Below are 14,222 nucleotides of genomic sequence, written 5' to 3' on the forward strand. Positions count from 1 at the left end.
ATGCAACTTGTCTCTTGGCGGGTTGACAGAAACCAGTGAATTAGATTATGAGGACGATAACACCGCCAAGAAACATGGAGGGCGAGGGGAGATGTCACAAAAGACTGGATGTTAACGCCTGGAACATAATGTATTTGCAACCTGGCCCAGTTAATAAGGGCACTATAATATTTGCATGGAGTGGATGTTAATTTGTACAGCCAATTGTTTTCTGCTGGCCATAGCTATACAAAACAGTAGAGTTTCTTCTAGAACTCCAACGCTATCCAATGTGGAAATCAAAATCCTGTATCGGCATGCTTGCAGCATTAAAATGTTTACATTCAATTGCACAAAGATTCATGAAATGAAAACAACTGCTTGATAAACCTATGCCGTTAGGGTTGCATTTGTTTTACAGTATATTTACAGTCCTATACACTAGGGTCAGCAGACTCTTTAACATGACAATGGTAGTGACCTGTGAGGGCCCATATGCCAGTGTTGGCACATTTGCCATATGTGGTGTCAGACATCTCAGGGGGACGGTACACTGTGACATGCAGTACACAGAGGACTACACACCTGAGTAGGGTTGTGTGTGTGTGTGTGTGTGTGTGTGTGTGTGTGCGTGTGCGTGTGTGTGCGTGTGTGCGTGTGTGTGTGCATGCGTGTGTGTATTGAGGGTTTTTTGCCCTTGAGTCTTTGAGTTCTTTGTGTTGAGTAAAATAAAATAAATGAGAGCAATTGTGGATTGCGTTTACAAAAGAATCCATCTCAATTATGTATTGAATTGGAATTTGACTTTTTAGATTGGACTTTTTATCACAATTATTATGATGATTATTGTGATCTCAAGTAGCTCAACACTAAACATATAAGATCCTTGGTCCTGTGGAATTTGGCAATCGAATCTTCCAGTCCTGGCTCTGAGTTAACAGTAAATCTGCTAACAGCTTCAAAGTAGGGCTAGTATGTCTTGTGATATTCTGTCAGTGATTTTCTTTCATCCAGCTTGTCTGCTTACATGTCAATAGCTTCATGACGATGGACAGAAATAGAACAAAACTGTTGTTTTCTGTTTGTTTTCAATGTAAACTTTTATTACTAATCCATGACAAGACAGTTTGTTTTTCATACAAAGGCACGTGGTTCATTCAGTGCATTCTAGCATTGCATAATACATATTAGATTGCAAATAACAAACAACACCGGTTGCTTCAAAATATCTGAATAGACATTTCATCTTGGTGCAAAACAAAACAGGAAACATATCGTTATTGAATAACTTCAGCGACCACAATTTGTTGAACATATTAAAAGTGTTTTATTTTTATTTCAAGCTTCTCCAGGCAGATAAGTAATACTATAGCATTGTGATTATCAAAAGAATACATTTACAAATTCAGACCAACTCAACTCAATTGTACAAGCACCCGAATAGATTGTTAAAGAAAATACTTCAAAGATTTGCATAGATTATCATTTGGAATAAAAATATGGCACCTTCTGAAAATGTCTATAAAACAAACTAGTCTATGATAGTGCTTGCATTATTGCATTTGCTCACATATGTATTGTGTGTGTGTGCGTGTGTGTGCGATAATGTCAAGGACAGGAAATTAAGGAAGCCTTTGAAATCTCTATATTTATCATGTCTTACTTTAAAGTACCTTGTATTACGCTGACGTGGTTTGCTAGGGAAAGCCAGGCTACTGCATTCAAAGCCTACTTGGAAAGCTTTAGTGGTTTAGTATGTTCTGCCAGTGCAGCCTAGCTTACTCCCTATAAACCGCACTGCTGATCAAACAGAGCTCTGCCATCAAGAATATTAGATGTGTAATTCCTACACTGATTTGCGTTGGCAGAGGCTTAGGGCCAGCATATTCAATTCTGCTATTGAAAAATTAAAACTAAAATGTCTCTCCTCAATTTGTTTTATAAATCAAATGTGTTATGTTCATCTGTAATGTCTAACTTTCTCTCTCTCTCTCTCTCTCACTCACACACACACACACACACACACACACACACACACACACACACACACACACACACACACACACACACACACACACACACACACACACACACACACACACACACACACACACACACACACACACAACACACACACACACACACACACACACACACACACACACACACAGCCTAAATTGGCAGATTGAGTGTAAAAAAAAACTACACTGTGAGAGAAAACTGAATAAACAGCATCATATTTCATGAGATTGCTCGCCCAAAAATAATCCAGTTGACGGCTTGCCCAATATATTTGGTACCAAAAACAGTTGCATAGAGTATAAAGACAACAGCTCTCCCATTCGCCTGTGTGTCATATGACACACGGAGCCATCTAATCGCAGTGCAGTATTCTTCACTGCTGCCGTGGGTCTCACATTCATGTATCTGTCAGTCATAGCAACTAGTAAATAATAAAACAAACATAAAAATGGGCTAAAATTCTAACCATAATGATCTAGGTAGGTCTATGTTATTTATACAGCTTGTTATACAACATTCCCATGCAACACCATGGACTCTATTCATACATTGTTATTTACTTTAAATTAAAGTAGTAGAAAAAGTAGTAAAGTGCTCTATGCTATTATAGAAATATTTGCACTTAAGAATCTGTATCGCAAGGAACATTTCCTCACATGTAACATACACTGAGTGTACAAAACATTTAAGGATACCTTCCTACTATTGAGTTGCAGCCTCAATTCGTCTGGGCATGGGACTCTACAAGGTGTCGAAAAGCGTTCAACAGGGATGCTGGCCTATGTTGACTCCAATACTTCCCACAGTTGTGTCAAGTTGGCTGGATGTCCTTTGGCTGGTGGACCATTCTTGATACACACAGGAAACTGTTAAGTGTGAAAAACCCAGCAGTGTTGCAGTTCTTGACACAAACCGGTGCGCCTGGCACCACTTACCATGCCCCGTTCAAAGACACTTACATATTTTGTCTTGCCCATTCACCCTCTGAATGGCACACATACACAATACATGTCTCAATTGTCTCAAGGCTTAAAAATCCTTCTTTAAACTGTCTCCTTCCCTTCATCTACACTGATTGAAGTGGATTTAACAAGTGACATCAATAAGGGATCATAGCTTTCACCTGGTCAGTCTGTCATGGAAAGAGCAGGTGTTCTTAATGTTTTGTGTATATGTTATTGAGGCTGCAAGCAAATACTGTAGGTACACAGCACATGTAATGTATCTCATTCATAGCACAGTGTTTCCAAGAATCACTGCTTCTCTGTTCATCTTGGATCCTGAGATATTTGCTCTTGTTTTCCACGCCACCAACCCCCTTTCTTATTGGCTTAAGAAAGGAAACAAAACCAATCCAGATTGGCCCTTGCTGGATAACAAAACCCAGGCCGGAGGTCCAACCACACATCAGAGGCAGCTAAAGTGCTCTGATGCTCAAATGTTGGGGCACAAGTCGGAGTATAGTGGACAAACATTGTTGTAATGGGCCTGTTCCATTGCAAATACTAGGGATGGGCTGGTAGTTTGTGGGCAACTTTTCTTCTCCCAATGGATTACTGCTCGCTGTTCTTTCTGCCTTCTATCAGTGTTCTGGACCATTATTTGCCTGGAGGGGGGAAAAAATGTATGTTAGAAGCAGGGGTTGGAACCAAAATTATTTTCCAATCGTTCCTGAACAGAACCCTTATATTTGTTCCGTTCCAGTGTTCCGGCCAGCATAATAAAGTCCTGAACCGGTTGAAGAAGAAAAAAGTAGTGGTTCATATAGTTTTTGAATTTTTTTTTATATTTTTAATTTGTGAAATCGACATCGTTTTATATTTAGCTTATTATTTTACCTCACCAATTAGCACGGATAGATCATCTTGCTATGGAACAGGTAGGTTAGTTGTTTGCATGTTTAATTGGTCAGAGATGATGCGACTGAAGTTTCACAGGTGGGGAGAGTGCGAGATTAAGCGGTGGACATGGAGGAACATGGTTTGAAGTGCTGAGCATCATGACATGAATTGGGAGTGTGTATAGGCTATTACTAGCATCAGAACTGAATTGCAGAATTATATACTAGACATTAGGAATATTTTTGGAACAAAAAATAACATTATTCACCAGTTCTCAAGATTTGAAAATAACAGTTCTGTTCCGGAACACTAGAGATCCTTGACATACTTTGTAATTTTCTGGTTTTCGGTTTTGTACCCTGAACCGGTTCCAACCACTGGTTAAAACACCAGCATATATAAAACAAACTCAAAATAAAGCCAGTACATTATGTGTTCAAATATTTCCTAGTGAACGGCCAGTCTCTTTCATATAGCAAAAACCATCCGGGAGTTTCTGACAAGTGGCTTTAGGTGCGCCTGGTCTGGTTGTAGCTGAGGTAAGCCCGGCTCTGTGTGCCGGGCGCAGACTGCCAGCTAGCCAAGGGGATTGAGGGTGAAGTTGAAAGGCACTGCCGGGAGCCTGGTACGCTAAGGGGCCATAATGCAAAGAGGAAGCATGTGACACACCCTAAGCTGTAGGAGCTGAGACTGAGGGACTTCTGAGAGCTGGGGGCCCTTTTATTTTAGAGCCACTCAGACAAGCAACTTAAAATCTTACCCAAGGGTCAGAGAGTACATAGAGAACCAGCCATGATGTTTGTGGTTGTCTGGTTTCAAAACTACAATGGTTAGAGCCAGCATGCTAACTAGCTAGCATCATGTTAGCCATATTAGCTATGAGCTAGAATCATGTTAGCCATATTAGCTATTACCCAGAATAATGTTAGCCATGCCAGATAGCATCTCGATAGAAGTTTAATATGTACTGAATGTCTATAGGACATTTCCAATGAAACGCAAAATGAGACAGAAGGGGTGTCACAAAAGCGGTTTAGGGTATTGGTGTCGGTTTGAGTTATTGGGAAGCATGGTCTTGTTTTTGTTGAGTGGCCTATGGTGAATGAGCTAGTTAATGGTAAATTTACAACCCCAGCATGTGGGCCAATAAAACAAGGGGGACAGGGGGACATACAGGATGATGAGAATGATTGTGAGAGGGGGGGGGGGGGAAGAGGGAGAGAGTAGAGTGGAGGACGCTGGTAATTAAGAGTCTAAGGGAGTGTGAGAGGGGACACACACTGCTCAGAGCAAACTTTGTGCACGGAATCCTCACTTTTATTTATGCACCCTGTCTATTCTCCCCTCCCTTCTACCCTTTATCTTCTTCCTGGCCTTTCCTCTCTCTCCATTCACTTGTCTCTCCCTCTGAATGAATAGTCACAGCTCTGTGGTGTCCCCCCCACCAACACCCCCACCGTACACCCCTTAAACTACCCCTCCAGCTCAGTCTTGAATAGGGAGTCGAATTGAGCAAACAGTCAGCCTGTCAGCTCAATAGGAGGTCTGGCCGTGAACTTCAAGTCCTTCCCAGGCCCCCATCGTCACATTGGGGAGAGAAGCAGGGAGTTGGGAGGGAGGTGTGGGCTTGGGGGGCTGTGGGGAGACAGGAAGGAGGGGGTGAGTGGGAGCCACAGACACAGACAGACTTTAGGGGGCCCCTACGTGCCAATATTGGGGGGACCTCTGCCTGCCACAGAAGTTCCCAAGACTGGAGCTTTCGCTGGGGCTATGGGGGAGGGTGCTCCATGTCCCAGCTGCCTCGCCCCACCCTCTAGTCTAGGCAGGAGGGGTGTGTGCAGACGGGACAGTGTCTGCCCCCTGCCCAAACTCCAGCCCTCCAGACCCGCACACTCAGACGCAAGCTGCTGACTGTGCCCACCCACCCCCTCGACTCGCCTCGCTCCCAGCCCGCACAGGCCACACATCATCTCATTACCCAACGCCAGCCACTCCACTGTCTACTGTTTGTATTGTTTTGGGCTCTGCATAATTTACACAGTAAATTGAGAATGGCCCTGGCCCCTGCTCAATCTACCACCTGTTTACAGAGACTGCCCGTGATTAGTGGGTTTGCATTAGATTAGACACTGTTACTACTAAGGTTCTCATGCGATGTTTTGTTAGACTGGCTCCCCAACATAGAAACTTTGAATGTTGTTGGTTTTGTCAGGATTTTTTTCTATCTCCACATTTGGCTTAATCAGCTGCTTTGGTTTACTTGAATATCCTTAATAAATTCATTATGTCTAGTCCTAACAGCAATGTGTCTGTAGACCTCATGCAGCGGAACACCTTGGTGGGATTGGCGACGAGACAGACTTGATAGCACTCTAGTGTTTCACCGTCCATATGCGTGGGTAGTAACTCAGTAGCCTATCCATTAGCAATGCTCTGGCACTGTACAGTATCTTGGAGGTAGCACTGTCTCGACCTCCAGTACGCAGACACAAACAAAGGGAGTTCTCTCCGTGAGGCACGGACAATGGCACACATTGTTTACCGGCTGCCTTATTTAATCGGGCCCAGCCGACTCTAATTGGTGTTTTGGTTATTAAGCGGTTTTTAAACTTGCAGCTCCCTGCTCGGAATAAAGGAGTCGCTACAACAAGCTTGCTTAGGAGAACAATACACGACTTGTCTCCGCACCAACTCCCCCAAAACCTCACCCACCAACACAAAGACAGCTTTCCTCCACTGAGACCTCGCTATCAGACTCTCATTCGGCCTCTGCCTTTTCTCGCTCCCTCTCTCTGTCTCTCAACCACACTCGCTCTCTCTTGGTCCCTTTCTCTCTGTGTTGGTGTTGTACTGCAGTCTCTGTCCGAGTAGCATACGCTGGCTCATGGGCGTCACAGTTTTCTCCTTTATAGATATGCTCTGAACTGCTTTTCACATTCTGAACTAAACCGTCATTAGCGTAAATGTTTACATGTCAGCAAATTAGGATCATTAATGACAAAAATGGAATGATAAGACTTGGTGAAAATAAATATTGCAAAAAGTGTACTGTCTCTTTGATTACTATTGATAATAAGAATAGTGATGATGATATAATATAGCCCTAGCTAATATTTGTTAATAGTCTCTGGGTGTAACTATCTTGTGTAATATGCTAAATGTTCAACATTCATGTCTCAGATATTCTGACCAGGGAATACGGCCCGCGTATTTCAACCAAAATGGCAGCCGTCGCCATGTCGGGCATGTGTGTGAAGAGGATGGCACAACAACTCCCAAATGGGAAGAGAACTGGGCTGTTCAGAGCCCAGATGCCCACTGAATGCCTCCTGAGAGAGAGCGAGAGCAAGGAGTGATTTAATGCAAGCACACACACTAAAACCCCAGCCTGCCCCCCCCCCCCCCCCCCCCCCCACCCCCACCCCCCCATCAACGCGTCCCGTGATTTCTGCAATTAGCAAACACATCTGGGGTGCTTAAAGGCAAGGCCAGCCTGGCAGAGGGAGGGAGCGAGAGAGAAGGGAGGGTCCGGAGGAGAAGGAAAGGATGGAGTGGTGGTGGTGTTATGAAGGCATGATGCAGCATGGCGGGTGCAGGACTGTTATTGTTACCTGCTCTCTCTGGTCCTCACTTCCATTTCATGCCAGCGAGCGTAGTCCTAAGATGGTGGCGTGGGCTACGTCTCGCGGTACAGGAGAATGGGGAAGGCAGCTGAGGATGAAGCGAGGGAGGGGAGAAGGGGAGAGGCGATACGGAGGAGGGCGAGAAGAGGGAGTCAGAGTCAACAGCAACCTCTCATCCTCTCCCTGTTTTTCAGCCTCATTTTGCCAGCATTCTGTCACGGTGGTGTTGGTAGTCTGCACAAAAAATAAGAATAGGGAAAGAGATGAGGCAAAAAGAGAAAATGTGAGTATGTGGTTTAACCAGCCGAGATACACATACATGCATATGTATGTATACACGCACCCACACGTCTTTTCTCATGGTACAGTCTGCCCCTGAGCATGCAAATGACTTTCATTATGCAAATGCATGCAAATCAGATCCAACCATCTGAGAATCAAGCCTGGGAAGAAAAAAAATGGACACAGAGATTGAATGAAAGAATGAAAGAGAAAAAGAACAGGGGGGGAAAATCCTTTTGAGTGGCAGGAGGCGGTAAGTCAGGGAAATGGTATGTGGAGGAACAACGGTGGCCCAAATTGGACAAACAAGATGACCTTTTGTATTATGAAGATGACTTATCTTTTTTCTGTGACTGCACTGTATTTTAACATCATACTTGATATCATACAAGTTTCACATGAAGTTAAGTTCAGACTCACATCATCTGCAATAGTAAGCAAGGAGATTGCTCCAGCTAACATAGGCTTTTCAGCCATTCCACAATGTCTTCACTTTCATTCAAGGACGCAACAAGGACTTGAGCTCCGTTATTGAAAAAAACACATGAATTTCACATGTGATCATGTGATCGTATGTGAAGTTAATGTGATAACATGGCCAACATGTAAAAGCAATATGTGATTACATGAAACTACACGTAAAAACATTTGAGCACACGTGAAAACATGGTCTCGTGAAAGAAATGTGACAACATGGGGATGCAACATTTTTTAACGTTTTTCACGTGAAACTGCAAATTTCACATGTTGCTTTTACTACAATTCACGTGAGGTGGTAACCTGTTATTCTCCACACGTGAAAAGGTATTGTAAATGTAAACATGTGAACATATGGTTTCACATGTGAACAACTAACCTCACTTGTCTCTTTTCATGTTTTTTTTTGTTGTAAAGGTATTAGAGATTTAAGGTAAGCGGTACACTAAAATAGTGTAATACTGTATATTTAATCAATATGATGACATTTGATGACGTAGTGCTGACTTTTCAATATGAAGCACCTGGGATTTGAAATGACACTCTCTATATTTGGAGTACGCTGGTCTTTCTGCTGTGTCACAAAGTCTGTAGTATTCTCAGAAGTCCTCCACAGATTAATTACCTACAATGCATCTCTGCAATTAGCAAAAAAAGTGCCATCTGCGCTGCTATTTTAGTTCTAAATTAACCTGACTATTATCTCATCATTGATTTCCTTTACTTCTTTCATCAATTTGGGTGTTTTCTGTATAGTTGTCTAACGTTGGTGGGGCATATTGTTCACTTTGTCCTGAATCACTATGATAAATATAATGGTGTATTATTAACAAAGCTGAGATTTACTTTGAAGTACAAAGTGTAGGAATAGAGGTGAAATCAGTTACTGACACAGACACGGTGGTGTAGAAAGGAATATCGTACGTAATGCCGTGAACCCAGAGGTTGTGAGTTCATATCCCAGGTGAGGACATGTTAAATAATAATTACTGTATAAATAAACATACACAATGTAATCATTTGTGTCAAATATGTCAATTGAAAACACTGCGAATGTGGGACCTTTTGTTTGCAGGGCATCACCTATGTAATCATGTGAAATATCCCCACATGTACTGTAAGTCGTTCCAAAAGCACGTGAAAGGTTATGTGATTACATGCGAAAATATAATATCATACAGTGGGAGGAAGGCTGTGACCTAGAAGGGGATTGCTGTCCGAAATATGGTGTTGGAGTCACAGATGGTTGGCTGTATGAGATCAAATGTTGTCAAACTTCATCATAACAAAAACAACAATGCTACAGTATCAACATGCTAGGTTGATGAAGAGGTTGATGAAGAGGTTGCTGAAGCTATTGTATATAGTCAAACATATTGTAGTGGTGCTTTTCTATGTCATTCTCCGGCCAAGCTACACATGCAAGTAGCCCAAGAGCTACAAACTAACTTCACCAATCTGGGTTGGAATCTATTAACTAGCTACCAGCCTAGCCTATACATGACATTTGGTAAACCAACGAGCAGACTAATCGGGGAGGAGAGAGCTGCTATTTGTTTTCACTCTCAGGCTAGAGGAAGGAGGCAGCTTTCGTTTCAGGGTGCCAGTAGGGACACACTATTTTGTAGGCTGTAATGGGGGAGTAGGGATAGAGGTGAAGGGAAGGGGTTTGGGAGTATGAGAGAGTAGGCTAGGAGGAAGGGAGGGGCAGTAGTAGAGGGGGTGGGGTACCACTGAATGGTGGCAAACCTCTCCTAATTGGCACTTGACATTTTTTTTGCCATTGGCACTAAAGTGGGCCGGCTTTCAAGCCCGCTCTGAGTCCTTGTTGGAAAAGTGCCATATGCAAATATGGCGAATGGGCTCCATTGTGAAGCCTCTGATATTAACAGCTCAGGGAACAATGAAATTGTGTGCTTACTCTGGACTCGTAGGTGTGTGAGCGAGAACAAGACAATGGCTGCCAAAGCCGCTTCGGTCTGAACAGCCCCTTCACATGACGTTCTGACAAGTAATTTCACCAGAATGGCCTTCTGTGGACTGAGGCTCTGTCAGGCTCTGTCCAAAAGCTTTGTTCAAGACTGAAATAGTTTGTTTCAGTTTGTGCAATACTTGCCCAACTTCTGAAAATGTAATCTTTCTCTTTTTGTTGAGAGGCTCTTTTTCCTAACTGTTAAAATATTCAGAAAATGATTTGCTATTTTCTAAAAATGCATCCTATGATAAAGCATTTCCAGTTGAGTACATTGTTCTAAATGCTAGAATGTATAGTGTTCTGTAATCCTTCTGATATTTCTCTATTTGGATTGTTTACCCTTCACTAGCTCCCTGGGGCAACAGTGGAGGGTGATCTAAACATAGCTCCTGTCTCCCTTTGGAGACTTCTTGGCAAATCAATGATGAATTGTAGCAAAACTGAGAAGTATTTTCAAAGACTGAGAAATGATAAGAGACTGATCTTGGACAGCTAGGCCAAACAAACTCCCAGCACTAACTTCCAAGAGGAAACATATAAAGCAGACTGTCAAAGGCCGTAAAGCAGTTCCGTCTTTATCTCCACACATGTCGAAACTGTCAGGGAGGAAACAGAACAACGGGTCCAACAATAGCACCCACCTCCGGTGTGGTCCGAACCAAGTCAAAGTACACCTGTTACTGCTAAGTTACCAAACTTAATCTCCTTTGTCTGGGTGGGTCCATTAACTTCTGTAAACGCCTGAAATACATTAATTTCTCTGTGAGCGACAGGGAGGCGGGGGCCGCTTTAGAAATAGCAAAGTATGCCGCTCTGTACCAGCCCAGCAGTGAAGACATTTTCCAAACTCTGTTGGTGTGTTCTGTTGAGAAAAAAAAAGAGGCAGAGAAAAGGGGGCAAGAATCACTGGGCCTTTTTCAGAAACCCGTCTGGCTGCTAGGACCCGGAGGTGCTGAAAGGGTGGTAAAGGAGCCCATTGTCTCCCTGTGACAAGTGGACTAGGTCTATTGACTGTAAAGTCTACTGGTGGGGGGCCGCCAGGGCCCGGCCACAATGCCTGTTTTTCTACTTGACACTTGGAGTCTAAATCTGCTTGCCTAGAGCCTGAAAGCTAAGACAAATCCACTAAACCCTCCCTCTGCCTCCCTTCCTTTCTCCTCTCTCTCCCTCCATCCTTTCTCTTTACCCCCTCTCTCTTTCCCTCCCTCCACTCCAGACAGGGCTACAGTAGAGTCCCGGAGGATTTGTGGAACTCCTGTTTTTGTGCCATTTTCAGGCAGGCAGTGCAAAGGCTGTCTTTCCTCTGGGGTAGTGTTGCAAAATTCCAGGAACTTTCAATTAACTCCCTGGTGTTCCAGAAATCCTGGTTGGAAGATTCTGGTTTTCTTGCTTATTCCATCCTTACTCCGTGCATCCTCTAACCAGAAAGTTCCTGGATTTTTGCAACCGTACTCTAGGGTCCCTAGCTAGTGTGGACTGTTTTTGATATGACTGTGCCACACACAGTCATCCCACTTATCGCCACCAACAAAACAGCTGCACCAGTGCACGCACACACCTTTATGGGAATCTGTCACTGACTTCACATCATCTTATCTTCAAATAGTATTCATGCATATCGTACAAATTGTAGCTAATTGGAGAGAAAAAAATATTTTTTTACTGCCTGAAAAATAAATACAAACTGATGTCAGAAAGCTAATCTGACTTTGCTAAAATCTCTACCCATAAATGCTGTCAATCAATCAAATTTTACCTGCATAACACTTTGTAAAAGGCCAATTTGTCACATTAACAACCACAACGGCATGTATGTAGCTATACAACCACAGATAACAGCCAAGAACAGTCGTTGGGGCCTTGTTCCAGTTCCCCTGGATTCTTCCTTTGGTAATGACAGTAGCTAGGGAAAACAAACAAAGAGCCAGGTACCACTGTGCCACCGGAGGAGGTGACATCACCGCCTGTCACTTCCTGTCAAGGCCCTCGTCTCTCTCGTTCCCTCGCTGAGCCCTGAGCTCAAATGTCACACTCAGCACCTGCAATGCAGCATGCAGGAACCGCTGCACAACCCGCTAAAATTGACATTGTGAGTGTTGTTGCTATAGAAACGCTCCAACAGGAGTTTCAGTCTAGTCCGACATGCCATATTGGAGTAAGTATTGTGTTTGTTATCAAAGCAGAATTCAAAATGTATAAATTTAGCTGAGTAATTGTGATTAAAACCCTGTTTAGGCCATTGATCTCCAGATGAATAACGTGTTTTTCAAACATACTGGTGCTATAGTATACAATTTACTCTCCAATTTCTCTGTAATGTCTTGAAGCTATGGAAGGCTGATTTGGCCGAAAGACAGAAAAATCATACTGGAGGCCTCACTCGACATGATTCTTTTTCTAGTTGAAAAGAAATCAACATCATTGCCTTGATGACTGATTGAAGGTGTGAAGATCTGATTGACCAATTACTCCCACTATTGGCTGAGGCCCGGATTGTTCCCTCTCTCATGGCTCTGTTACTGGGGGCAGTTTCCGGTTGATTGCACTCGGACCACTCACCCACAGAGCCCCACACAGTGGCATTCAACAAGACCCATCAGGCCTTTCCACATGGTAGCACCTCATGCAATGGAGGCTTCGCCATGGCCCATTCACAACCAAGCCTACTGTCACCTCAAATCAAACACCCAAACAAAAGCTAAATCAAACACCTTCCCACATGAACGAAAGAGGGGGAGAAAACAAATAAACAACCATCTAGCTTAACAAGACTGGCCTCAAACAAATCTGTCCATTCGACTATGTGCTGGCAGGGGAGATGATCGTGGGATTAACTTAAAAAGTCCATTGTAAACTTCCACAATCCAAATAACGTATGACATTAGAGGCTATAATCAGCAACCATACTTTCTATTCATTTCACCTGTTTTCCAACAGCCTTAACTAAAAACCCATCAGCCGAGTACAGAATTGCTACAGCGGTAGGATGGTTACTTGCAGCTACTGACTGACCAATTTGTTAACCACTTCGGCAAAGTCCGCAGTCAGCACCATTCAGGTTGCTGTTGGTTCTTTGGGACCCGCCCACCACTGCTGGCCATGTGATCGTAAGGATAAGCCGCTGCGTGCAGCCCCACACAGAGGGATCAGGGGCTTATTAGATTACAAGTGATCCTGTTGGACCAACCGGGCTGCTAGGGACCAATGCCACCGGCCATGTACAAACATGAGGAAATATGTGTATGGCATTATGTGTATAGCTCATTATTTTTAGAGATCAATCTCAAAGAGATCAGGCTTTCCCAACTATATGGCTCAGGGGAAATATCAAACATTCTAATACTCAAACATGTACATTTATAAGAAACTCAACAAATACTCAAACTCTCAAGTCTGCTGCTAAAATGCTCAGAGGCAATTGTGATATATTTGAGGCAATAACAGAGACCAGATAGTTGTAATTGTCAAGCTTGTCAAGCGGCGTTAAAAAAGGCACACACACGTACACATACACACATAAACCTGTGCAATTGGATGACATCACACAACTTACTTGACTTTTTCTTCTGCTTCCATTGTCCTATGATGACGGCCATTTTTTTGCTTGTTTTGCTGTGAATGGTAGAATGGGGTGGTGCATTATGGGGGATATGTGTTGGGGATCTTGATGCCTTTCAGGAGCGTAATGGGATTCTTGTTACTTTCGGTTATCTAGCTTTATGAAGAATATACATCACTCATACAGCTAGATAACCAAAGATAACAACCAACCCCTAAGGCTGCCCATCCTCTTGTGCCACAGGTGATACGCAAGGGCCAGATTCTGACCTATAATCAGGAAAAATAGTGTTAACAATCAGAAAAATTAAGACTTTCATTTCCCTTTTCAAACTTAAGTGCACAGTGAGTAAACTGTATCAGTTCTATAGAGAGGTCTGGTCACGTTCATGCAGTACCTAAAATGTAATAAATGCTGATTATTTTAAATGAATCAACATTCATCAAATGTGTACTTAACAGTTC

At 43.1% G+C, this 14,222-nt stretch overlaps 1 long non-coding RNA gene across 1 annotated transcript; it reads right to left on the reverse strand.

The window, feature by feature from the left end:
* Positions 1–1,053: 1,053 nt before the first annotated feature.
* Positions 1,054–14,027, reverse strand: LOC110514821 (uncharacterized). The gene is made up of 3 exons (XR_005036400.2): positions 13,753–14,027; positions 7,454–7,699; positions 1,054–3,607 (listed from the first exon to the last, which is right to left on the reverse strand). It is a non-coding gene; the product is annotated as an uncharacterized LOC110514821 (long non-coding RNA).
* Between the last annotated feature and the right edge of the window lie 195 nt (positions 14,028–14,222).

This window comes from Oncorhynchus mykiss, chromosome 2, assembly GCF_057628025.1.
Source record: "Oncorhynchus mykiss isolate SJ-2025 chromosome 2, ASM5762802v1, whole genome shotgun sequence".
Lineage (NCBI taxonomy): Eukaryota > Metazoa > Chordata > Actinopteri > Salmoniformes > Salmonidae > Oncorhynchus > Oncorhynchus mykiss.